Genomic DNA, 24,907 nt, shown 5'->3' with positions numbered 1-24,907 from the left:
TGCACTGTTTGTCTGGTTTTAGTATCGGGGCAAAGCTATGTTCATAAAATGAATTGAGAATTGGAGGTGTCAGCACAGAGCTCTATGCGGGGCTTGAACCCATGAACTGTGAGATCGTGAACTGAGTGAAGTTAGACACTTAACCAACTGAGCCACCCAAGCACCCCTCTTCTTTTAAATGTTTATTTATTTTTGAGACAGAGAGACAGAATGTGAGCAGGGGAGGGTCAGAGAGAGAAGAAGACACAGAATCCGAAGCAGGCTCCAGGTTCTGAGCTGTGAGCACAGAGTCTGATATGGGGCTCCAACCCACAAACCGTGAGATCATGACCTGAGCCGAAGCCAGATGCTTAACCAACCGAGCCACCCAGGCACCCCTTTGTATTTTCTAGGAGATGTGTAAAGTTGGTGTTAACTCTGTTTGGAAGAATTCTTCAGTGAAACCATCTGAGACTAGAGATTTCCTTTTTGAGAGCTTTTAAAATTAGGAATGCAATTTCTTTAATAATATAGAGCTATTCAAATCATCTATATCATATTGTGTAAGTTGTAGTAGTTAATTGGGGAATTGGTACAATTTATCTAAGTTGTCGGATTTTGTGTGTAGAGTTGTTGCATCTGCCTGGTGTTTGATGTCTTCTCTAACCCATTTCTAACTTTAACCCACCTCTTCCATCTTTTACCCCTCTCTTCCACTGAGGCCCATTGGATCTGTGTGAATTGAGATCTCAATGAATCAGATTCTTTTCTGGCATTCCTTACGCACTCTGTGCATTCTCGCTGCCACACCTTGCTATTGTCATTCTATGCACCTGGAATACCCCAATGTTTCCATTTTTTTGCCTTCTAATTCAAGGGCCACTAAAAAACTGCAGCCTGTCTGTTCTATTTCCCTGTGAACTCTCCTGGCCTATTCTGTATGTGGCAGTTTTGAAATGTGGACTAGAGACTGCCTTGTATAGACATGATTTGTGAACATGAACTTATGCCATCTAGGAGGCTGTGAGCTCTTTGAGGGATGGAACATCGTACAGTTCTCCTTGGCTTCCTGCATAAGGTAGGGCACAAAGTACGTGCCCAAAGACATCTGAAGAATTAACTCATATGGGTCCTCAGGTGACAGTTCATCCAAGAAGTCTCTTTGACTTCCTATCTTCAGGATTTTAGAGAGCTATTTTGCAGGTGTCTCTCTGAAACAGGGGTTGATCTAGCATCTGAAGAGAGCCAGTTCCTTGAGTAGTTGGAGGGAAAGAACTACTCTCGACACCCATTCAGATCTCAGGGGAAAGGCATACTGCGTTTTCCAGAGTCCTGAAGACTTGTCTCATGAAACTACAGGTTCATTATGAAGAGATGGGACACAGCCAGGGATCCGGAAATCTAGCAATTTGCAGAAAGAACACGTTCTCCTGCCACCCAAATTAGTAGTTCGAATTCTCCTTAGCAGAGCCATACGAAATGAAGATGTATTAAGTGAGATGGAAAAGCGATCTTCATCCATTCCCATCTCAGCAGGCAGCTGTATCCCACAGTATCATTGAGAATGACTTTGCATCAAGAGGCCCAGGCTGGGAATGAATATTCTCCAGGGAATCCTCCCACCATCCCAAAATAGGAGCAGGTGAAGTGGCTGGGAAAGGTGGCAGAGGCGGAGATGAGACAAAGTGGGGAGAAGGGGAAACATTTTCCACTCTTGTGACTGTCAAGATCCGTCTCCTGGTGATCCCACTGCCCTTCTCCTCGTCTGAGCCTCCTATCAAGTCTACTATTGTATCCTGCCATCTCTCAGCCTCTTTCCCTGCCTCAGTCTGTCCTAAATACAGCACCAAAATGATCTTCCTAAAACTTAACTGTGAGTGTACCATTTATATTTTCCAAGAGACCTTCCTACATTCCCTAATGCAGGGGACTAACATGACATGTCTTCCCCAGGCATTCAAGGCCCTCTGCATGTTGTCATTTCATCTCCCAGCATCCTAACTCACACTAAAGCAGGCAAAAGCAGAATGGAAGGAATACAGAATTTAGAAGCAGATCTGCATTCAAATCTAGCTGAGTTTCAGAATAGCTTCGGGATCTTGGGTAACTTATTTAACCCTGTGGAGCCTCCGTTTCTTACCAAAAAAGTATTTAAAGAACAATAATAACACAGGTTTGTGGTGAAGAATAAATGAGGCCATGAGGGTTGAGGACACAGTCCATAACAGGTACTCGGTATGTGGCAGCTCTTTTGACCGTGAAGTACATTGAGACACTTCCCAATTCCTGTAACACCCCGCCTTTTCTCAGACCTATAGCCCTGACAAGGTTATCAAATGCCCTTGCACATGGAGTAGGAAGAAGAGACTGGCCACAGATAATGGATGGGGTTGAGGGAGCACCCACATAAGGTAAGCTTCCCATTGTTAGCGACAAACAATGCACAGAGCTCTGAGAGGGGCCATGGATATCACAGGTGAGAAGGGAGGTCCAGAAGTTCGTGATGGCTGGGCAGGGGCCAGCAGTTCCAGTGTCTGAGTTTCTTCCCTGAGCTTCAGGACAAGCCAGGCGCGCCTCTCCACAGCTGATGAGGGCATCTCTCCCGCGTCTTCGTGCGGCTGAACTGTCTGTGATTTTTTAAGAGACATCCTTGAATGTTGTGTCCAGCACAGAGGAGAGGTTGGTGGTGGGCAACTGGGCCTGGGATGTAAACCTGAAGTCTGCTCACTAGGGCTTGTACTGCTCTCATGCCCATTATATATGTGTGTTATTATAAGGGGCTCAAGGAAATAGTGTCAAGAGACTCACTTCATAAGTACGTTTATTATTATCTCCGCTGTTCAAGCCACACAAAATAAATGTCTGGCATTTCCAGAAATTGCTATTGATTCAGCAGCAGATTTTACAAGGCCAATCAATAACAGTTTCCTCTGCGCCCCCCTCCCCCAGTGTATATTTATTTGTGATGGAGCTTTCTGTTCCTCCTATGCTTTCTAGTGCTTGTAATTGGTCCAGAATAAATGGATGATTTCATCTTTTTCCAGGAAAAAAAAAAAGAGAGAGGATAAAAACCTCTGCTGTTAAAACTACCTCCCTCCCCTTTCCAAAAACAAAGCGGTGTGCATATATGTATATATGTGTGAAAGAGAGAGAGCCTGCATTCGGACCTGCCTGTCAAAATACAGCCTCAATGCAGAAACCACAATGTGTGGCCTCTTTGCCTTGCACCTAAACCCTGCCGCAGGAGGAGACTGGGGACCCAGAAAGCCACACAGACCTTTCTAGTCATGGGTTCTTCTAACATGATGCCTTTATACTTTACAGTGTCACCAATTGTAAAACAGGGTCTCAAAGCAGGCTAGAACTTCAGAGTTCACCAGTCCCCCTACCCCTCTTCTACCAGATGAAAGCACAGAGGCTCAAAAAAGGAAAGTGGGTCTACACTCAGGTCTCTTGCCTCAGAATGTGACCTTATTTGGAGGTAGGCTCTTTACAGAGGTCATCAAGTTGAGATGAGGTCATTAGGGGGTCCCCAACCAATATGATCAGTGTCCTTGTCAAAAGGAGAGGCTTGGACATGGAGAGAGACACACAGGCAGAATGCTTTGTCAAGATGAGGGCAGAGATCAGGAAGATATGTTTCTGAGCCAAGGAATGCCAAAGACTGCCAGCCAGTTGCCAGAGGCTAGGAGAGAGGCAGGGAACAAATTCTCCCTCACAGCCTCAGAAGGAACACTCCGATCTCAGACTTCTAGGCTGCAGAGTCATGAAAAAAATAAGCTTTTGTCATGTAAGCCCCCCAGTTTATGGTACCGTGTTACAACAACCCTAGCGAATGGAGACACTTGGCTTCCTCAACCGCAGGTACGCAGGAGGCCCGGCACCGAGGGGTTCAGAGAGAAAAGCCAGAAAAATGCTAGAATGATATGAGAGGCTCAGAAACCAACTCTGATAACTTTGTTCCAAATAAACACAGCACAGGAGAGAGGGTATGGGCGTCCAACTTCTCAGGACAAAGTTTTTGCAACTGTGGAGAAAGTTAACTGCTAAAACTACATAAAAGTTGGTTGTCTGTGTGGTAAAAGCATATGTCATGCTCCAGTTTGTTCTATGATAAAGAAAATAGCTGTCTTTCCAGGTAAAATATAAAAGTAAAGATGCTCTATGGCACCTTGGCAAAATATAATGCTGTAGGGTTCACAAGGGTTACTTCACCAATGTCCTCCTATGGACCGGAAGCCAAAGTGGGCCAGTGGCTAGGTACTCTGGCCCATGGACAGTAGATGGAAGTGGCAGAAGCAGAAGCCTGGAGGGCTTTATGTGAGTTTTCTGTGCTTCGGCTTCCATCGCCACAGAGGCCCTGGACTTCACTTATTAAAGGAAGGGAGGCACAAAATTAAAGTAGACCAGATCCTTAAGTCACTGATTGAAAGGGAGCTGCCTTGGAAAGCCATCTGACCCTTAGTGAAGCCTCTGCAACAAATAAATAGACTCCTTTGGGGCCCTCTGGGTGGCTCAGTTGGTTGAGCGTCTGACTTTGGCTCAGGTCTTGATCTCATGGTTCGTGGGTTTGAGCCCTGCATCTGGCTCTGTGCTAACAACTTGGAGCCTGGAGCCTGCTTCTGATTCTGTGTCTCTTGCTCTCTCTGTCCCTCCCCTGTTCACATTCTGTCTGTCTCTTTCACTCTCAAAAATAAATAAATATAAAAAAAGAAAAGAAAAGAAGTAAATAGATGCCTAAGGGAATAATCGAACCTGGCTCTATGGCCTGACTTGGACGATGACGGCCTTCCCCTTGGCAACCTGCATTTGACTTGTATACTATTCAGAAACAAAATGAATAATGAAAGATTTGAAAAATATACTCTTGGAATTTCTCACGTGTCTTGTTACTAATACACAGCCTTGATAGAACAGCCCACCCCAACTATGTCCACGTGACCTCCTCTGAGAACACAGACCCTGGGTCCCACAGTAAAGGAAACGCCGCCCCAGTGTTCCGGACTATTCTCCGGTGGGAGCTTGGACCCTTACAGGTGAAAAGGTGCTTCCTAACTCACAGCGCAGATATTCTTGGCACAACTCTGATTGTTAGAAATTTATTCCTTAAGATTATCTATCATTAGACTCTCTGTGACTTCCACCCTCTGACCTCAGTTCCACCCTTCAGAGCTCTGCAATAACGAAGAACAAGTCCATACTCCTCCCAGGCTGCTCTCCCCCAGGTTGCTATTTTAATCAAAGGAGATTTCTTTCCAGAAGCCATGTTAATCAAACTATCACTAGTAAGTCAAATCCCAATAGAATGTAGGCCGCAGCATTGTCCCAATTATTTTGTTGTGTTAGGATTTTATGACATCAAAAAAATATTAGAAATAAATGGAATTCCACCTGGGGCCTAACATTCTTTCAGTTATAGAAAGATTTGCATCATAGCAGTATTTGTTTTATTGGGATTTAACCTGCCCATCGTTCTGCCGAGTGCCCCGGTAGGAATGTGGGAAATAGCTTTCTACCACCATAAGCTCAGAAAAAATGTCAGTGAAATGCAGGCAAATAGATGATGATTGCATCGACAGCTCTTTTCATAAGCTAATGGGCTGTCTAAGCTACTCATGCCTGCGTCCCCCATAGGGTCTTGTGAGCACACTGCCAAGCAGCTTGTTGGATTTGGCAAATTGATACACTGGGCTTGTTTGACTTCCCATTTCTATGAATGATCGTCAGGTATTTTAACAATATGTGAATGTGCTTAGAACGCCTAATGGGGCATTAGTTAGGCAAATACGCAACTCAGTTGAGAGCTCTCCTGTTAACACAGGCAAAAATCTCTTCTCCTATTTATAAAAATCTCCTTCTCCATCTTAATAATGGATTCCCTTCATGGTTCAAGTGGAAAATTTTAAATGTGTGCCTACACCTGAGTTTTCTTAGTCCTGTAATTTATGTTTAATCAACAGAACTCGTGTAGAAGGGATAACACACCATTTTACTTGAAGGACTAAAAGAATCCAAGCAACGTGAGGGCTAAAAGAAACCGGAACCTTGCTAGTAAGCAAAATCTTTTTTTAAGACATTTTAAGTTAGAACGCCTAGCTTTGGCATGGCTGGGGAAAACACTTTTATACACTCCTTGTGGGAGCATAAATTCAGATAATCCTTCTGAAATGCAATTTGGCAAACATAACAAAAGCCTTTAAAGTGTGCATACCCTTTGACCCAGACCCAATGGTTTCACTTCTAGGAATTTATTCTAAGGAAATAATACTGGGTGTGTGCAAAGATTTATTTACAAAGATGCTTATTGCAACATTATTTACAATAGCAGTAATTGGAAAAAACCAAATAGCTAACAAAAGGAAATTGGCTTTTTAAGAAACATGATACACTCACACAATGTTATATTACACCGGCCTTAAAATATGTGTTAGAGAAAAACTATTAATATGAAAATAACTCACAATGTACTGTTAAGATTTTTTTAAATACAAGTTTCAACACCATATTTTTAGGATATCAGTTTTACAAACAATTTTTAAATAAACATACAAGAAAACATACCAAAATTTAATAAGGCTTATGTCTGCAAGTTGAGATTATGGGTAGTTATTATTTTCTCTATATCTCTCCCAAATTTTTCTAAATGCTTTATAATGAACACATAATATATTTGGTATACAAAAAATATTGTAATGAGACCAAATCCTATATGGAAAAGGAAGTCTAATTTTTCAAGATGCTGCTATTACTAGGAAATCAGGCACATTTTTCCTACTGCCTTAACTCACAATGCCCAGTGAACCTTTCTTTGACATATTTAACTAGCACAGAGCCAAATAGTCTCCATATTTTAAAGCAAGTTTGAACACCAATGGACAATTCCACAATTAGCCAAGATATCCAACTCAGCTGCATTTGAAATAAACAAGTGTGGAGAATTTTTTAAAGTTTATTTATTTATTTACTTTGAGAGAGAGAGAGAGAGAGAGAGCATGAGAACGAGTCCACAAGCACTGACAGTATGAAGCCTAACGTGAGGCTCAGACTCACAAACCATGAGATTATGACCTGAGCTGAAATCAAGAGTTGGATGCCTAATCTACTGAGCCACGCAGGTGACCTTGATATGCGGAATTTTTTTAGCTGGAAATGGAATACTATCATTAGATGTGGCGTATCAGACATAGAACCCCTTGGGATCAAGTTCTAATTCTGACATTAGCTGGTGACCGTGAGCAAGCCTCTTAGTCCTTCCATGGGACTCTCATACTGGAACTACACGCACACGCACACGCACACACACACACACACTTTCTTAAATAAGGCATAAGGTCAATCTATCCACAGTGCTCCCTAGGCAGTACTTTAGCCTTGCTTTAGCCATGTCTAGTCTAGAATCTCCATAACCAACAACCAGTCAAGATTGGAATGACACAAAGGAAGGAACTGATTCTTTTCTCTCCTGACTTCTTGTTTGTTTGATGTGTGTAAAATAAAGCATATGTTTGTGCACAAAGTGCATAGGTGATAAGTGTACAGCTTAACAAAACTGTAAAGTGAAGCCCAGGGAAGTTCCACCCCCAGGAAGAAATGAGCATCACCCAGAAAGACTGCCCGTGCCCCATTTTTATAACCCTTGCTTTCTCTCTCTAGAGTCGCTGCTCCCCTGACTTTATGTGATCATTTCCTTGATCTGCGATATGGTTTTACCACCTAAGTATGCCTTTCTAACCAATATACTTTACTTGAGTTTATTTTTAAACTTTATATAAATGGAATCATACAAGAAATACTGCCATGATAATGAGTATAAAAGAATTTTGTAAAGTGTGATGTCTCCATGAGTGAATGGAATTGTTAGTAGTAATACGATCATGTGGGTCATAGGCATTGAATTTCCACCCTCCACAGCAGGTGCTGCTTTCATGATTTTTGCATCAAGTCATTTCCTGTCGGGTCTAGACCACCTCATCCTTCCAGATGGTCAGCACAAGCTCACATTCAGGGACCTATCAGGGCTCTGTGTCTGCAACTTCTCTGTGCTTATGACTTCCACCTGGATGGAAAAGTACTCACCTGAGGGTAGGGGGGGAAGGGTCTGTAAATACCTGCTTTGTTCATAAATTAGCAGGCTTCCCTCTGCTGAGTGAGTTCTCCAGCTATTATCAAGGCTCTAAGGTCACATCTGGTTAATCGTTGGCTAGAAATCAATACGCAGAGAGTGATGGTTTATGATAAGGGCTTATCATAAGCAAGTTCAAGTTCAAGGGACTGGCTGTCTTTTTGTTCTTAGATGCTAAAAAGAAGCTGCTAATCCCCTTTCCTGTTGGAAAAACACATAGCCCCACTCACGCTGCTAACTAAATCAAGAACTATTTGATATATTCTGTTTATAGGTACCCTTCTCTCTTTAGTCAATGCATTGTATCCTTAGGCTCAGCTGTTCAAATACCACCTAGGCTTTTTTTCAATCCCGAGGAAATGCATCAACTACTTCTCTAGTGTCAAAAGACCTCAGGGTTACAGCTACCCTTTGTCCCAGTTCTGGAACAATCCCGACACTCTTTGATGTTAGCGGCTACCTTGTGAACTGATCCATGGGGCTCGCAGTGCCTGAGGCTCAGTACTGTGGGTTTCCCAGCTGGCATTTGGCCAATGCTTGCCATTCCTCCTGTGCAACCACCCATGCATGTGTACATGAGCACATGCGTATGTGAATGAGTGGGTGTGTTCAAGCATGTGTAGGCATACTATCTACTCATTCCACAAGTAGAGAGAATCACCATGGATTGTAGCAATAACATAAGAATGCCTTTCATGTAGTAAATGTTGAGTGAATAAGTGAACAAATGAGCAATGCTCCACCTGGCTTCCTACCCCAACATTCCTCCTCTTTTCACAACTGAGGCCACTCAAATTCCACCTTCAGGATCAACACTGTCCCATTCCTACCACCATTTCAGGACTTAGTCAAGTAGAATCTCAGGGACCTTAGTCCAGATTCTCAAAAGGCTGAGTTTAGTGTACCTGGCCAATCCTCCCACAGTGGTATTGAATTCATATTTGGATCACCATCTTCTTCTTCTGTCATAGTTCCCCATGCCATTCATTTAAACACACACACACACACACACACACACACACACACACACATACCCTCTTGTGCTGTTCTTTGGGCTTTGGGGTTATATTCAATCTCTGGCAACCCTCATGTGTTTTCTGTTGCAACAGTTCGGCCTATTTCAGAATATCATATAAATGGGATCTAGTTAAAACTCACCAAACCTAAAGAACAACACAAGGGTGTTTGTTAGTATGTTTGGAAGCTATAGATGTCTCTCCTGATTGTTGTAGTGGTTACACAAATTTATCCATAGTTAACACTCATAAAACAGTACTTTACAAGATGTCAAGTTAAAAATTAATACTGAAAGTCTCAGCACACTTAGCATATATTTTCCTATATGCATGCATATTAATAGAATAAATCTGTATTAGATAGCAGTGTATAACTCATTTTATTTTTAAAACATTGTAAATAAGTTTCAATGTAATTAACTATGTATCTGCATATCGAGTTTTAATAGTTGGGTTGTATTGCATTGAATGGAAATAACACATATTATGTAAGCAATCCCATATTGTTGAATATTTGGGGTGTTACTGATTTTTCTTTGTTTTAATGTTTATTTATGCATTCTGAGAGAAAAAGAGCACATGCACGTCTACGAATAGGGGGAGGGGCAGAGAGAAAAGGAGAGAGAGAATCCCAAGCAGGATTTTTGCTGTCAGCATGAATCCCCATGAGGGGCTCGATCTTGCAAACCATGAAATCACGACCTGAACCAAAATCAAGAATCAAACACTTAACTGACTGAGCCACCCAGGGACAGCACTGGTTTTTCAGTATTATAAATCATGCTGTGTTAATCATGCTTTCAGTTAAAATATTTCACAAATCCTTCATTATACTTTGTATAAATTTTTAGAAGTAGGTTTATGGAGATTTTTTAAGTTTATTTACTTATTTTGAGACAGAGGCAGACACAGCACAAGTCGGGAAGAAGCAGAGAGAGAGGGCACGAGAAAGAATCCTAAGCAGGCTCCATGCTTCCAGCACAGGGCCCAGCATGGGGCTCAAACTCAAGAAACCCCAAGAACATGACATGAACCAAAACCAAGAGTTGGACCTGTAACCGACTGAGCCACCCAGGCGCCCCTCAAGGTACAAACTTTTTAAAGGTCTTTGGCATGCTTGTCAAAATGTCCTTCAGAAAAGTAGTGTCCCAGTGCTCTATCACCCCAAAAGACAACGAGGATGTCCATTTCCCCATATGCTCCCCCACAACCTTGCTCACATGCTGCCATTATATCATGTAGAGTTAAAACTTCAAAGTTCCTCCACATACATGGTAGTCATCTTTGAAAAAAACAACCCACAGGGCCTACCACATTGCATGACATATACAAGCCCTATTTAATATTCATACTTGTGGGTTGGCATGAATAAATTGATCAATTAAAGGCCTAGCTTTTTCTTTGGTAATGAATTTTCCTATTTATCACCAAATACTTAAGAGTTACCCCATGCACAATCATTAATAATTCAGTACCTAGAGCATAATCCACAATATTTTGTAATTAACCCTCACCAACAAGAAAAATTTGAAACATTCATCCCAATACATTTGTTTATATTTTATACATACATACTTCTGTCAATTTATACATTCAAGGGTAAAAAAGCTTAACACCTTATGTTGAGTTTAAAGTAAGCATAAATGAAATTCTAGTGTTTTCTTCTCACTCTCCAAAATATTGTTCTTTACATTCCCCCAGTATGTGTGTTCATACTCACATTTTGTAGGTCACGGCCCTGAGGAGCCTAGATGCCCAGGGTTTTGCACTGGCACCATCAAGAATACAGCAATGGATGACACACTCTTATTCTTGGATTTCACAGGCAGTCTAGGAACAAACACCATGAGAACTTTACACATAACCAAAGTGCCTTATTTCTTTTAATGTTTATTTATTTTTGAAAGAGAGAGCATGCGTGAGCGCGCATACGTGGGAGAGGGGCAGAGAGAGGGAGGCACAGAATCTGAAGCAGGCTCCAGGCTCTGAGCTGTCAGCCTTGGCAGGGCTCGAACTCATGAACTACAAGATCCTGACTTGAGCTAAAGTCGGAAGTTAAACTGACTGAGCCCCTCAGGCACCCCTGGAGTGCTTTAGGAAAACAGAGGAGGGACAAATTTCTCCCTGATTGGGAGGGGAAGAGGAAGCCTTAGGGCAGGTCACAAAGTTTAAGCTCTATTTGCTAAGGAAGTCCCACTTCGCCTCTCTTCTGCTCTGACCTCGGCCACATTGCAGGATGGCAGGGTGGGGGAGGGCTGTTGAGTAGGGAAGAGTCTGCACACCTGCCATGTATGGCTGTTGGTGGCTTTTTCTTTGTGCCTCTTTTTTTCCTGTTTGCTTAATGTATTTTTTTTTCCTCCCGCCTTCAGGACACAGTGACACACATTTCAGTTTGGGCAAGGGACAATGCCAGAAGACTGTGGGGAAGAAGAGCTCCTGTGCAGAAGTGGCCAAACGTTAGCAGGTGATGGCGGACACTACTTCATTGCCTCTTTGTTTTTATACATAAGAACCATACCTTCTAGAGCAAACACAAGGACAAAGTGATCTCTCAGGACCTTGTCTACTTCACTGACGCTGAAACACCCAGGAATAATTTTTTTTTTAAATACATGTAAACACTAGATGCATAGGACTCCTCGAATGTTCCTAAAACATGGCTCGGTCCTTGTCACTACTCTGCTTAACAGCTTCAGCGAATCCCTCCTGTCTCTGGAATAAACTCTTGAATTTTCCATAGTAGCATTCAAAGCACTTCAAATTCTGGTCTGCAGCTGGACAACTGTGACTTGCTTCCAATCTCCCACCAGACACACTGAACCATAAGCCCCTCCCTGCACATACTCAGCCACTTCTCCACCACCCTGCCTTATCCAAGTCCAACTCACCTTCCTGTCCCAGCACAAAAGTCACCATCTCTGGGAGGGCTCCCCATTCCCATATATCACCTTTCCAGGCAAAATCAAGTTCATTCTCCTTTGAGTTCCTATTATCATTCTTTTTTTTTTCCCCCTGTCACACTTTTCCTAACCTGCCTTGGGTTACAGTCATCTGTGTTTGTTACTGTCTCTTAGTTAAGACTAAAAGTTCACTGACCATAGAGTACCAACATTGAATTATCTCTTTCTGCTACATGGCATCTCACATCACCGAAAGGGGAGGATTGCCAACCTGCTCTGGTAAACTGAGGCAATTCTCACCTCACTTAAAAGCTGTTTAGTTTTTCCTAAGTCCCAGGGGCACTTGGGTGGCTCAATCAGTTAAGCATCTGAATCATAGCTCACAGCTCACAGCTTTGAGCCTGGAGCCCATTTCAGATTCCATGTCTCCCTCTCTCTCTGTCCCTCCCCTGCTCATCTCTCTCTCTCTCTCTCAAAAATAAACAAACATTAATTTTTTAAAATTTTCCTAATCCCAGAAATTTGCTTCAAGCTAGGAGAACAGGTTGGGCAGGAAAAGAAAACCTCTGATGTTTATTTTGACTTCTTGAATTTAATAAGCATGTGGCATTTTCAAATGGTGATGTCCAGGCATTGAGCTACACCTGGCTGGACCTGAGCAAAGGTAACAATTCATTATTCATTGGCATATGGATGATAATAAAAATAATGAGAGTTTATGAGATTTCCCAGACAAAGTATAAAGTGACAGGAGAAGTGCATCAAAGATAGAACCTTAAAAAAAATACCAGTATTTTATAGGCAGGGGGGAAAGTGTCCACAAAGGTGAGCAAGAAACTATAATACAAAAAAAGATACAAAGAAAACCAAAGATGTGAAAGTTCCAAAAAATGAAAGAAACAGGAAACAAACTGTAGAATGATACATAAAATCTAATAAAGTGAGGACTGAAAAGTGCTCATGGACTTTGGTAGTTGGAAAGTCCTTCATGATCTTAATGAAACATATTTCTATATGGTTAAGTCATGAATCAGTAGTAAGATAGCAAGAGGACAACTTTTTCCAAAACTTGAATAAAAATGGAAGAAAGAAGATGGGGCAGTGGCTTGGAGGCATAGGACTCATGAAGTAAATTTATTTGGTTCTGTTATTATTGAAAAAAAAAAACCTCAAGCATGTTTATTAGCTAAAAAAGGGAAATCAATAGAGAAAAAATATGGAAGGCATAAAAGAAAGAGGGACTCCAGAAACACAAAAAGAATCCTATACTATGACCAAGTGGGATTTATCCCAGGGATGGAAGATCAGTTCAACACTGAATATCAATGCGCCATATTAATAAAATAAAGAAAAAAGGCTAATATACACAGAAAAAAAGCACTTGGCAAAATCTAGCACCACTTTGTGATAAAAACACTCAACAAATTAGGAATAGAAGAGAACTTGCCAACTCAATAAAGAGCATCTATGAACACCCGCCACTAATAATGTCATACCTAACAGTCAAAGACCAAAAGCTTCTTCCCTAAGTTGAGGAATAAGACAAGTACGTCCACTCATCATCTCTATTCAGTGTTGCACTAGAGATTTTAGCCAGGAAAACTAGGCAAAAATAAATAAATAAAACTTACTGAGATTGAAAAGGAAGAAATAATGCTACCTCTAGTCACAGAGGACATGATCTTGTGAAACAAAAATCCTAAATAATCCACCAAAATACTGTAAGAACTACACACAAGTTCAGCAAAGTTGCAGGATACAAAGTCAATATGCAAAATTTAGTTTTATTTTTATAGACTAGCAGTAAAATTTTTTTAAATAAAATTAAAAAATAATTCCATTTTTAATAATATTAAGAAGAATAAAATACTTCAGGAATGAATTTAATGAAAGGTGTGCAAGCCTTGTTAAACATTGTTAAAAGAAATTAAAGAAGATCTCAATGGATGGAGAGACGTCTTGTGATTTTGTATTTAAAGACTGAATGCTAAGGAACTATCTCCCAAATCCATCTACAGGTTCAATGTAACCTCTAACAAAAGCCCAACTACCTTTTTTTTAAAGTTTCTTTACAATGAGAGATAGAGAAAATGCATGAGTGGAAGAAGGGCAGACAGTGAGGGAGAGAAAATCCCAAGCAGTCACCATCAGCTCAGAGCCTCATATTGGGCTCAAACCCATTAACCGTGAGATCAGGACATGAATGAGCTGCAACAAAGAATCAGACACTTAACTGACTGAGCTACCCAGGTGCCCCCCAACTAGCTTTTTTGCACAAATCGACAGTTGATCCTAATATTCTCATGGAAATGTAAGAAACCCAGAGTAACCAAAACAAATCTGAAGAAGAACAAAGTGGGAAAACTCATATGTCCTGATTTCAAAACTCGCTACAAAGCTACGGTAATCAAAATAGTATAAATTGCCATAAACAAAACATATACATATTAGTGGAATCAATCTGAGAATTCAGAAATAATGCCTTATATTTATGATCAATTGATTTTTTAAATGTTTAATTTTTAGAGAGAGACAGAGACAGAGATATATCTCAACAAAGCTGTCACTGAAGAAAGAAAGGACTAATTGATGGAAAGAGGCCTGGAGGATGTAAGAATGGCGAAACCTCTATGTCATTGGAAGACCTATGTGGAGTGGCTCTAAGACAGACAAGAGGAGAGAACAGCTGTGAAGGTGGGATCCAGGGATGGGGTTGCGGGTGGGTAGGAATTGCAGTTTCACAATGTCCTAGTAACGGGAAGTGATATGGACTGCTGGAAGCAAGCAGTTGGGAATTGTGAAAGGAAACTGAAGAAAAAGACGGCCAGCCAAAAAAGCAGATGAAGCCCATGAGGGAAAAGAGGAGGAGGAACAAACAAAAGAAGGAAGAAGAAAAAAAAAAAGGAAACCTGTACGAGTTACACCTTTCTTCTAATGGCGTCTGGCCCCTGTCAGGCACAGCTGTTTTCTTGCTCCTTCAGCCCCCCATGAGCTCCTCAGGAAGCTGAGGAAGAGGGCACTGTAGGACACCATGCAAACGCACATGTCTGCTGGGCACCTCGGGGTGGCACCTGACTCCATTTTCAACATTGCTGGCCAAAGTGCAGCAAAGCCAAGTACTACAAATATTTGTAACTAGGACGATTCTCTCCTCCAGAACTGGCCGTGAGATAGTTCTGCAAAATACAAATATTAGATCAGAGTGATTGACAGCAACTGAAAATTCAAACACAAGCAAATGCAGCCCATCGTCCTCTGCGATGCCAGCAGGAGGGGAATAATGGCATCACCATCCAGACATCTGAGAAGCAGACTTCCCCACACCTAAGGCTGGGAGGGCCGGGAGGGTAAGTTCGGTTCTGGTGTCCCCTCCAGTTCACTGCAGGATAGACTGAAGGCTTGCCTTCAGCCATGTCTACAACGAAGACTGTGCGCCAGCCCATAAGGCAAAGAGTATAATGTAAAGGAACACTAGAAACTTTGTATGCATGTTGAAGAACACACCAGTATCTCTGGGCAAAGTGGCCTATTAGATAGTGTAGTAGACTGAATAAATGGCTGCCCAAATATATCAAGTCCTAATGCCTAGAATTTATAAATATTACCTTTTTGGAGAAGGAGTCTTTGCAGATGTAATTTAATTAAGTATATTGAGACAAGGAGATCTCTCTGGATTATCTGAGAGGTCCCTAAAGGCCTTCACAAGTGGCCTTGTGAGAGACAGGCGAAGAAAGAAGATGTAGACACACAGGACAAAGGCCATGTGAAGACTAAGCAGGGAGATGTGGCCAATAAGTCAAGGACTGCGGACAATCACCAGAGGCTGGAAGAGACGAGGAACAGATTGTCCCCTACAACCTCCAGAGCACCACAGCCCTGCTGACACCTTGACTTAAGAGTTCTGGCCTCTGGAACTACGAGACTTACACTTCTGTTGTTTTCAGCCATCCAGCTGGCGGGAATTTGTCATGGCAGTTCTAGGAAATGAATATACTTTGTCAACCATGTTCTGTCCTCAGTCCTAAGAGTACCTCCATATTGATTATGAACTGGTAGACAGTGGAAGTTTGCAAGAGTCAATGGGTCCATCATCTCCATGCATCTGCCTTTTTTCTGGTGTTTGCTGCCTCCACCCTATCCCACGATACCACCTTTACTGAAAAAGAATATATTGATTCTTAATTGTCACTTTATTTTTTATTTATTATTATTTTTTAAAATTTTAATGTTTTTATTCACTTTTGAGAGACAGGACACTAGCAGGGTAAGGGTAGGGAGAAAGGGAGACACAGAATTCGAAGTAGGCTCCAGGCTCTGAGCTGTCAGCACAGGGCCCAACACGGGGCTCGAACCCACGAACTACAAGATCATGACCTGAGCTGAAGTCCGACGCTTAACCAACTGAGCCACCCAGGCACCCCTCTTAATTCACAACCCAGGTAAGAGAAACACCTGATGCAGAGTCAGAACAGGTAGGCTAAGTTGTGATCTACCACTTACTGTGTACTTCCGGTCTTGGGTAGTTCATTTTACCTCTAGTTCACACACCTGAAAGTAGCAGTAATAATTCCTACCCCCACAGAATGACTTTTTATGAAAATCAAATAGGTTACTGTCTGTTTCTTCACCTGGGTTGTCTAGGAAAACACACATGAAGCAAAGTTTACAGGAAGCATACGTGCAGATGTATGCTTTCTAGGGGGAAGGAGGAGGTGTAATCTCAGGGCTGCAAGAGGAAGGGGAAAAGAGAAAGAGGGGAGAAAAGCCCAAGAAGATGAGCACCATACTAGCCACAACACCACCACAAAATGCAGTCAGAGATCTGCTTTATGAAATGTCTTTGGATAGGCTCAATGGAACCTTTGCTATGTGCCCACTGTTGGGGCAGAGAGGGGACAGAGAAAGTGTAAGCCTATAATATCACTTACCTTCCACTCCAGTCTCTCAACAATCAGACTTCATCCGTGAAGAATGAACTTGCCTGAACTTCCAGGTGATATCAGCCTGCCCCTCTGGGGAGCCACTGGGGATCTGAGATCTGACTCATCTTCTAAGCCTAGAAACAGTGAGACGAGACAAAGCCTAGGTGGTCCGGGGCACTGGAGCGTGACAGCGGGACTCCCATGCACTGAGTGTGATGGGGTCCAAGCCAGAGTCCAGCCCTGATGTGAGCGGGTCTGAGAGAGCTGGCAGTGGTAGGAAATGCAGGAGTCCTGTCCTGAACATGTTGAGGGCCCGGAGAGACAGGTGGGGGCCAAGCAAATGGAGAAGCTCAGAAACAGGGTCAAATGCTCCATATGAACCAGATTTGGAAAATATCAACCGCTACGCAAATATTATTTCACTTCAGCTATTTTCATTGCCTCCCTTTAATTTTAACCTTTATTGTTCTGAGTAGTTTTGAAGGAATGATCTGCCATTCTTCTGAGGGCACCAACATGTCATTTGTGTGGCTATGGTTTGTCTCAACCTCAAGTACAGGAAGAAAATCTAATAATATTTAGTGGGAAGTTAGTTCTCACCTGGGCAAGATGGCAACTGATTGTGGAGGACACAGTCAATTAGGGCATTACATGTGTCGTCCTAGGTTTCCTTGGGAAACAGACTCTGAGAGGGGACTTTGCGAGCAGGAAGTTTACTGGGAATGTGAAAGGAGCAGGTTGGATAGCAGAAGAAAGTTGGATGGCAGGCAAGGTTGTTCTGGAACCAGCATGGCCCTTCAGAATTGACCTCAATTGAGGCAAATGGCTAGGGCTTTGTACCCCATATTATTTAGACATTGAATGTGAACTGTGCCCCCCCCCCACCCCATGGAGGTGTTGCCTTGGATAAGGCAGAATGGTTCCTGGGAAGACTCAGTTATGATCCTAGCAGTACTGAGTGGCTTGGTCTGAAGGGTCAGGGAGCTACATCACAGCATCCATGGCCAATGTACTTCTGGAGACAGGGCAGATGGGGAACATTGGCTTTTTTAACTTGTCTTGGATTTCTTTTGTGGACTGATTTTTTTTCATGTTTCTTTATTTATTTTGAGAGAGAGAAAGAGAGAGTGAGAGTGCAAGCGAGCAGGGGATGGACAGAGAGAGAGAGAGAGAGAGAGAGAGAGAGAGAGAGAGAGAGAGAGAATCCTAAGCAGACTCCATGCTGTCAGCACAAAACCCAACACAGGGCTCCATTTCACAAACCTTGAGATTACGACTTGAGCTTAAATCAAGAGTCAGACACTTAACCGACTGAGTCACCCAGGTGCCCCTGGCACCTTGATTTTCACAAGGAAAATCATGTCCACTTTCTTCATGAGTGAGGGGGCTTTTCCCCCTTTTTTCTGGTTCCCATTTCAAGATGTAGACTGGACACTTTCAGGTCTTTCAGCATCCCTTACTTTTACTCCATCCCCACCTCCAGCTCCCTCCACCCTCAAGGAAGAGGAGCAGAAGCCAGTCTAATAGAGGCCGGTGTTCCCTATGGGTGGACATGCACGGCTGCCTGTGACCTAAGGCAGGGATGACTGGTCCTCCTCAGCATGTTCTCTCCTTACCTCTTGCCTCCTTGCTGCAAGTGTCTTCTAGAAGTAGGTCTGGCCATCCCACTCCCCCTTGGGCAGCTTCTCTTCCCGTGGCTGGGCGAGCCAGTCAGGTGCCTTGTGCACCTAGAAATTGCAAGAATGGAGCTGGAAGCCCCACGGTGGCCTCACCTCCCCGCTGCCTTCTCCAGCAGTTGACCAGATGTGTATTAGAGATTGCCACGCAACTGACAAAACTGTATTTTAACCCCCATTTGACTAGTGACCAATGTCTCTATTTTCTATAGTTTTTATTCATTTACCAAATATTTATTCACAGTACATGCAGGCCAGGCCCTGTGCCAAGTGCTGGGAGCGTGGAGTAAACAGCACAGGTAAAATCTCTTGCTTTGACAGAGTTTGCATGTTACTGGGCACAGAGAAACAATGAAGAAATCAGCAAACAAATAAACAGCATGTCAGACCTTGGAAGTTGCTGTCAAGGGACAGAGACGAGTGGCTAGTCAGGGTGGAGTGAGATGTGGTATAAGACCACCAGACCAAGCAGTTAGACCTTAATGTCCAGAAAAAGCCAAACGTGGCGGATGTCTTCCTGGCCAAGATAGCAGCCAGTGCAAATGGTCTGGGGTAAGAAACCGTTTGGCAGGTCTGAGGAACAAAAAGGTCCATAAACCTGCAGGTTTGTAGGCAAGAGGGAAGGGGCAGCACATGAGGCAGAGAGAGAGAGAGAGGCAGGGGCCACCTCACAGAGGGCTTTGTACCCACTCAGAATATTCCCCCACAAAGTGCGACACATACCAGCAGCGTGTACAAATATTTGGGGTGGTACACGTATTTGTATTGAAATAACTATAAATTTATCTTGGAGTGTATTAATATATTGGAAAAATATAATTAGCACATCAAAACCACGATTTCCCAGACATTATTAGTCAGGCGAAGCTAAATTAAAAAGTGATTCGATTTAGAGAGAATACAAAGTTAATTATAATACAGGTGTTATGCAGATACAGCCCAAGATCTCAAAAGTGGTGCTCCCACAGCCGAAGTTTAAGAAAACACTGCTTGCTAGTTGGAAACAAGAGGGGGCCCCATTCCCTACCTCTAACATCGGCCTGCGCTGGCGGCTCGGACTCTCAGGCTCAGAGGCAGAGAAGCCCTTCTGCTTGGCAAGGAAGGCCCGCTTCCCTCCCGATGGGCCCCCACTGCACACGGTTGTGTCTGACGGGCAGCGGACCAGCCAGGGACTGGATTGCCCAGTTCACATCAGCATGAGATGAGGTGGCAGGACCCGCTCTCAGCAGCGGGCTGAGGGTGGGCTCTCCGCCCTTCCCAGCCCCACAGCCTGGGTGGCCCAGCTGGAGGGAGCGGGCTCCACTCGCTGCCTGGGGGAGGGTGTTGATCCAAGCCAGCAGGGCCCCCGGGACCACCACGTGAGAGAGGACTGCACGCTGACCAGGAAGGTTATGTAAGGGAGAAAGAAACCTCCTTTGTGTGGAGCCACGGGCGGCCCTGCTTTGTTGGTTGGTTACACAAGCTAGTTCGCCCGTCTGGGATCTCTGCCTTTTGGAGGCAGCACCTCTTAAGGATATAGCAACGACAGGACACAGGAGAGGCAGTAACCTGCAGGAAAGCAAGGCGTGGGATGGGAGGACTAGGTGGTGTTTTCTTCATACACTCAGATGGCCGTCTTGCCAAGGAGGGCTGTAGCACTATATTCTGAACCGGCTACTCACTGGGCAGCGGTACAAGAAGGCACTTTCATTGTAATTCGGAAGACACTTGTGATCTAGGGCAGGGGGAGGTGCCCCGCACAGTCACACTTGCAGGGTATGAAGCCTTCAAAGGAAGGCTAAGAGACTAAAGGGCAGGAAAGCCACGGAGAGATTTGGCTGCCAGAAGGTTGGCCTGAGGGCCCTCTGCAATTCTGAGTCTCCCTCCTTTCCTGCCACTTGGGCAGGGAGGTGAGGAAGGGGGAGGGAGAGGGTTTAATGGGGGAGCCCACCTCATCTGCTTCCTTCCCTGGAGCTCTGCCACGAAGGCACCTGACCCACAGCACTGGGAGCCCAAGGGAACAGGCAAGGTGGGCTTGTTCATGGCGAGGACCCTGTCTCCCTAGATCACAGGCCCCACCACTGTTTTCCTTTGATAAACTATAAGCGGAGCCAAGCCTGGGCCCAGGAGGCACAGTGAAAAGGCACAACACCCACATTTGGTGACTTGGCTCTGGGGGGCTGAGCGTTCAGGGATAGCAAGGGATGAGAAAGAGGCAGCCTTTGTGAGCCGGAGAAGGGTGGTGGCCCAGCCCTGGGAGTACTGCTCCGAAAGACCTGATCTCTAACTGGAAAGCCCAACTGCAGAAACAAGATGGAGAGGCTGGAGAAGAGCTCTAAGTCAGGGACACCCCAGGCACAAATGCCCTCAAATCCAGGCGGCACACGCAAAGGAGTAAAGTGGGCCTAATGTAAAGCAAGAGGAACAGGCCAGGGAACAGAGCAAAATCAAAAGTCAAAAACTGGAGAGGAAGAGAAGAAAATAGAGAAGCCCACACCTGCAGGCCTTCCACTTGGGAATGAGAAGACAGAGATTCAACGAAGGGACGGTGTCCCTGGCGGTCACTCCGAATTGAGGATGGTGGGAGGGCAAGACCTCAGGCCTCCTCTGTCCAGAGCAGTGCTCGGTCAGCAGAGGCGCGGTGCAGGACAGAGCCACGGCAAGAGGAGGGCAGCCACAGTCAAGGCGAGAGCCCCGGGGGGCTAAGGATTTGGGAAGCTGGGACCCCGTCCTGACTCTGCCCCCAACTCAGCAGCTTGGGAAGTAAGTACCTAGCACTTCTCTGGGTTCTAAAGACGGTCGAGTGAGTGACAAAGACAGTTGAGTGGGTGGTCCCTAACATCCCTCCAACTCTGACATCATTACGGAGGATGAGAAGTGTCCCAGTCACCATTTAGACCCTCCTTCCTCCTTGGTCTTTCATATCCCATCTGTCTTCAGCTGTCAAATGCTGCTGCAACAACAGAGTTCATCACACTGCATACTTGCTTACAGCCCTCTATGGCTTCCCATTGCATTCTAGGAAAAAACCCAGACCTAGCACCATATCTTGGGCCCTCAAGGAATGAGGCTTCATTTTCACTTCTCTAGGTCTCCTCCAAATATCCTCTGCCTTATCAGACGGATTGCTTGCCATTCCATTGATACGTTCTGAAGCTTTACACGTGCAGTGCATACTTTTGCACATGCTGTTCCAGCTCTCTCAAATGCCCTTCCCCATCTTGTATGCCAGGTAATAGCGGGGCGGGACAATCTAGCCCAGTCTAGGCAATAAGGGAGTACATTGTGGGAATTTAAAGTCAGTAATAAACTAACTGGAATTCAGCCTTCTTTTCATTGTCACCTTGCACCAGCAAATATCAACAGGGATAAGATGCTTATCCCTGTCCCCAGCAGACCACTTGAAACATCACACTCCTTTCGAGCACCCCTGGGACCTGAAAGCCTCCATTATCCTTCCAAACTCAGCCTGCGTGTCACTACATCAGTAGATTTCCTTGACGCTTCCCCCCACTCTGCACCCCCAGGGGTAACGCTTCTCCTCTGGACTGGCCCATTGTCCAGCGTCACACTGTTATTCTGCTGTTCTTATGATGTTACATTTCCCTCCTGTTTATGAGCCTGTCTCTCCCAGGAGACACTGAATTCCTTGAAGACAGTGGCTATGATATATCGATGCATTCCTGAAGCTTAGCACAATGCCTCGGATATCCCAGGGCCTCGGAAAAGGGGTGATAAGTGAAGGAAAGAGTACAGCTTGAGCTCTTCAAGCTCTGAGTTAGGCATGATGGGTTTCCAAGTCACAACCCAATTAAAAGCTCCAATTTATGTTTAGAATGTCGCTGCAGGTCAAGTCTTCACGTTCTGGCTAGAGCTCCTCTCCTTGCCAGGACACGACAGGAAGGTGTTTGGGTGGTATTGAAATGACTCACTGCCCCGGTGGCTTAACAGGATTACCAAGGGGTTCACATTGCTCAATGAAGCATGGTGGGAGCCCCAGCAGCGCCAGCCAGGTCAGAAGCCGAAGCTGTTATCTGTGTGACTGCTTCTCCGGTGCCTGGGGACAGAGGAAATTAAAAGCCACTGCAGCCTGCTAGCTGAGAAGAGAAAGGTTCAAAAGAAACTCCCAGAGTGCCTCCCCTCCCTCACTGGATTGCGTCTCCCTTTCTGTCTTCAAGATCTCACAAGGCCTTTCTGGAAGGGATTTAACATGAAATCTGGGTCAGTCTCCCCATCATGCAGATTGGGAAACTAAGACTCAGGGAGAAGCATAAACTACCCAAGGCCACACGGCTAATAAGACACAGAATTGAGAAGTGAGTTTGCACATTTTCATTCCCTGTCCCCTGAGGGAACCCGACAAGGAGCCATAGTGCAGGGAGAGCAGGTCCTCACCTGGGCTTGTTTGTTGATCTGGTGTTCCTTTTTTAAAAAATTGAAATGGGTGGGGCGCCTGGGGGGCTCAGATGGTTAAGCGTCCAACTGTGGCTCAGGTCATGATCTCACGGTTCGTGAGTTTGAGCTCCACATCTGGCTCTGTGCTGACAACTCAGAGCCTGCCTAGAGTTTGCTTTGGATTCTGTGTCTCTCCTCCCCCGCCCCCCCCCCCGCCATTCCCCTTCTTGTGATTACTCCCTCTCTCTTTCTCTCAAATAAACATCAACAAAAATTTTAGGGGTGCCTGGGTGGCTCAGTCGGTTGAGCATCTGACTTGGCTCAGGTCATGATCTCACGGTTTGTGAGTTCAAGTCCCACATCGGGCTCTGCGCTGACAGCTTAGTGCCTGAAACCTGCTTCAGATTCTGTCTCCCTCTCTCTCTGTCCCTCCCCCACCCATTTTCTGTCTGTCTCTCTCCAAAATAAACATTAAAATTTAAAAAAAAATTTTTAATAAAATAAAATTGAAACAGAAGTCATATAACATTAAATGAACCATTTTAAGGTCTACAATTCAGAGGCATTTAGTAGATGCACATTACCATGCCACCATCACCTCTATCTAGTTCCAAGACATTTTCAGCACCTTCCCAAAAATACCCATACCTATTAAGCAGCTCCTTCCCATTTCTTTCTCTCCACCTCCCACTCTGGCAATGCCAGTCTCTCTTCTGTCTCTGTGGGGTCTTTTCTGGACATTTTATATTAGTGAAATCGTAGAGTATGTGCCCCATCTATCTAGCTTCTTTCACTCAGTTTAATGTGTTTGAGATCCATCCATATCATACCATGAGTCAGCACTTTATTCCTTTTTGTGGCCAAGTCATATTCTATTGTGTGTACCTGCCACATTTGTGGGGGAGGCGCAGAGAGAGAGGGAGACACAGAATCTGAAGCAGGCTCCAGGCTCTGATCTGTCAGCACAGAGCCTGATGCAGAGCTCGAACCCACAAACCATGAGATCATGACCTGAGCCGAAGTCAGATGCTCAACTGACTGAGCCACCCAGGCGCCCCAATCACACCTGGTTTTAACTAGGAGCCAGGTACAGGAGTAAAAACAAGTCCTTCACTGTAGTCATGCATCCTTCACACTATACCCTTTGAAGGCAAGCACAGAGCCAGCAGTGGGTAATGTCTACTGAATGGGCATTTCCACACTCCTGCCATGGCTAAAGCCGTGTGTGGGCACCCACACAGATGGTCTGACAGTGTGATGTGGAAAAGGGCCATGCACAGAACACAGGTAAATCTAGACTCTGGTTCTAGCTCATCAGACAACCAACTGGGTGGCCTCAGACAGGCTCTCCCCTGCAATGGACCATGGTTTCCTTACCTAAAGGCACGGTAATAATGTCTATCCAACTGACCATTTGGCATTGTCACTGGGAGGCCCACATGGGATCTCTGCAAGCCCTCTGTAAACAACTGTTTGTTTTGTGAATTATCTCACTAAACCCTCCCCCCCCAAAACCAAAACCAACCACCCAACCAAACAAACAAAACAAAACAACTCCCGACTAGCCACCTTCACCTTCCTATAAGGATATGGTTATTGATAGCCAAGGGAGACATACCACCAGAATTCTTTTAGGGAGTGATACATATTTATTTGGAGAAAATACCTGCATGGGCACAGAAGGGGCCTGAATATGGGGGGTGGGGAGGCAAACTCTCCTAGGAGAACTGAGGGCATGCTTATTGCTGAGGGGAATGAGCCTGAGAAAGATAGATGGGAAAGGGTATCAATAAAGCCAAAGCTTGCCTAGTCTATGATGAGACTCCTACCCGAGACCCTCCATCTTCAGTAAAGTTACCAAACTCACAAAGTCCTGGGTGCGAGGGACTTTTGGCAAAGCCCACGGAAGGCTCTGGAC

General features: G+C 44.5%; 2 long non-coding RNA genes across 3 annotated transcripts; one reads left to right on the top strand and one right to left on the bottom strand.

Annotated features, from left to right (window-relative positions):
- The first annotated feature begins 10,162 nt into the window (after positions 1–10,162).
- Positions 10,163–14,711, top strand: LOC115291900. 2 transcript variants are annotated; one of them, XR_003908720.1, is made up of 3 exons: positions 10,163–10,204; positions 11,487–11,581; positions 14,544–14,711. It is a non-coding gene; the product is annotated as an uncharacterized LOC115291900 (long non-coding RNA). The 2 variants fall into 2 exon arrangements; XR_003908719.1 differs by lacking the exon at positions 14,544–14,711 and adding an exon at positions 12,536–12,675.
- LOC115291897 lies at positions 10,844–19,766 on the bottom strand. Its single transcript, XR_003908715.1, has 4 exons — positions 19,643–19,766; positions 18,556–18,666; positions 16,946–17,073; positions 10,844–10,947 (listed from the first exon to the last, which is right to left on the bottom strand). It is a non-coding gene; the product is annotated as an uncharacterized LOC115291897 (long non-coding RNA).
- Positions 19,767–24,907: the final 5,141 nt, after the last annotated feature.

The sequence above is a fragment of the Suricata suricatta genome, chromosome 5 (genome assembly GCF_006229205.1).
Source record: "Suricata suricatta isolate VVHF042 chromosome 5, meerkat_22Aug2017_6uvM2_HiC, whole genome shotgun sequence".
Taxonomy (NCBI): Eukaryota; Metazoa; Chordata; class Mammalia; order Carnivora; family Herpestidae; genus Suricata; species Suricata suricatta.
The sequence above is the reverse complement of the archived record's forward strand: the minus strand, read 5'-3'. Positions and strand labels throughout refer to the sequence as shown.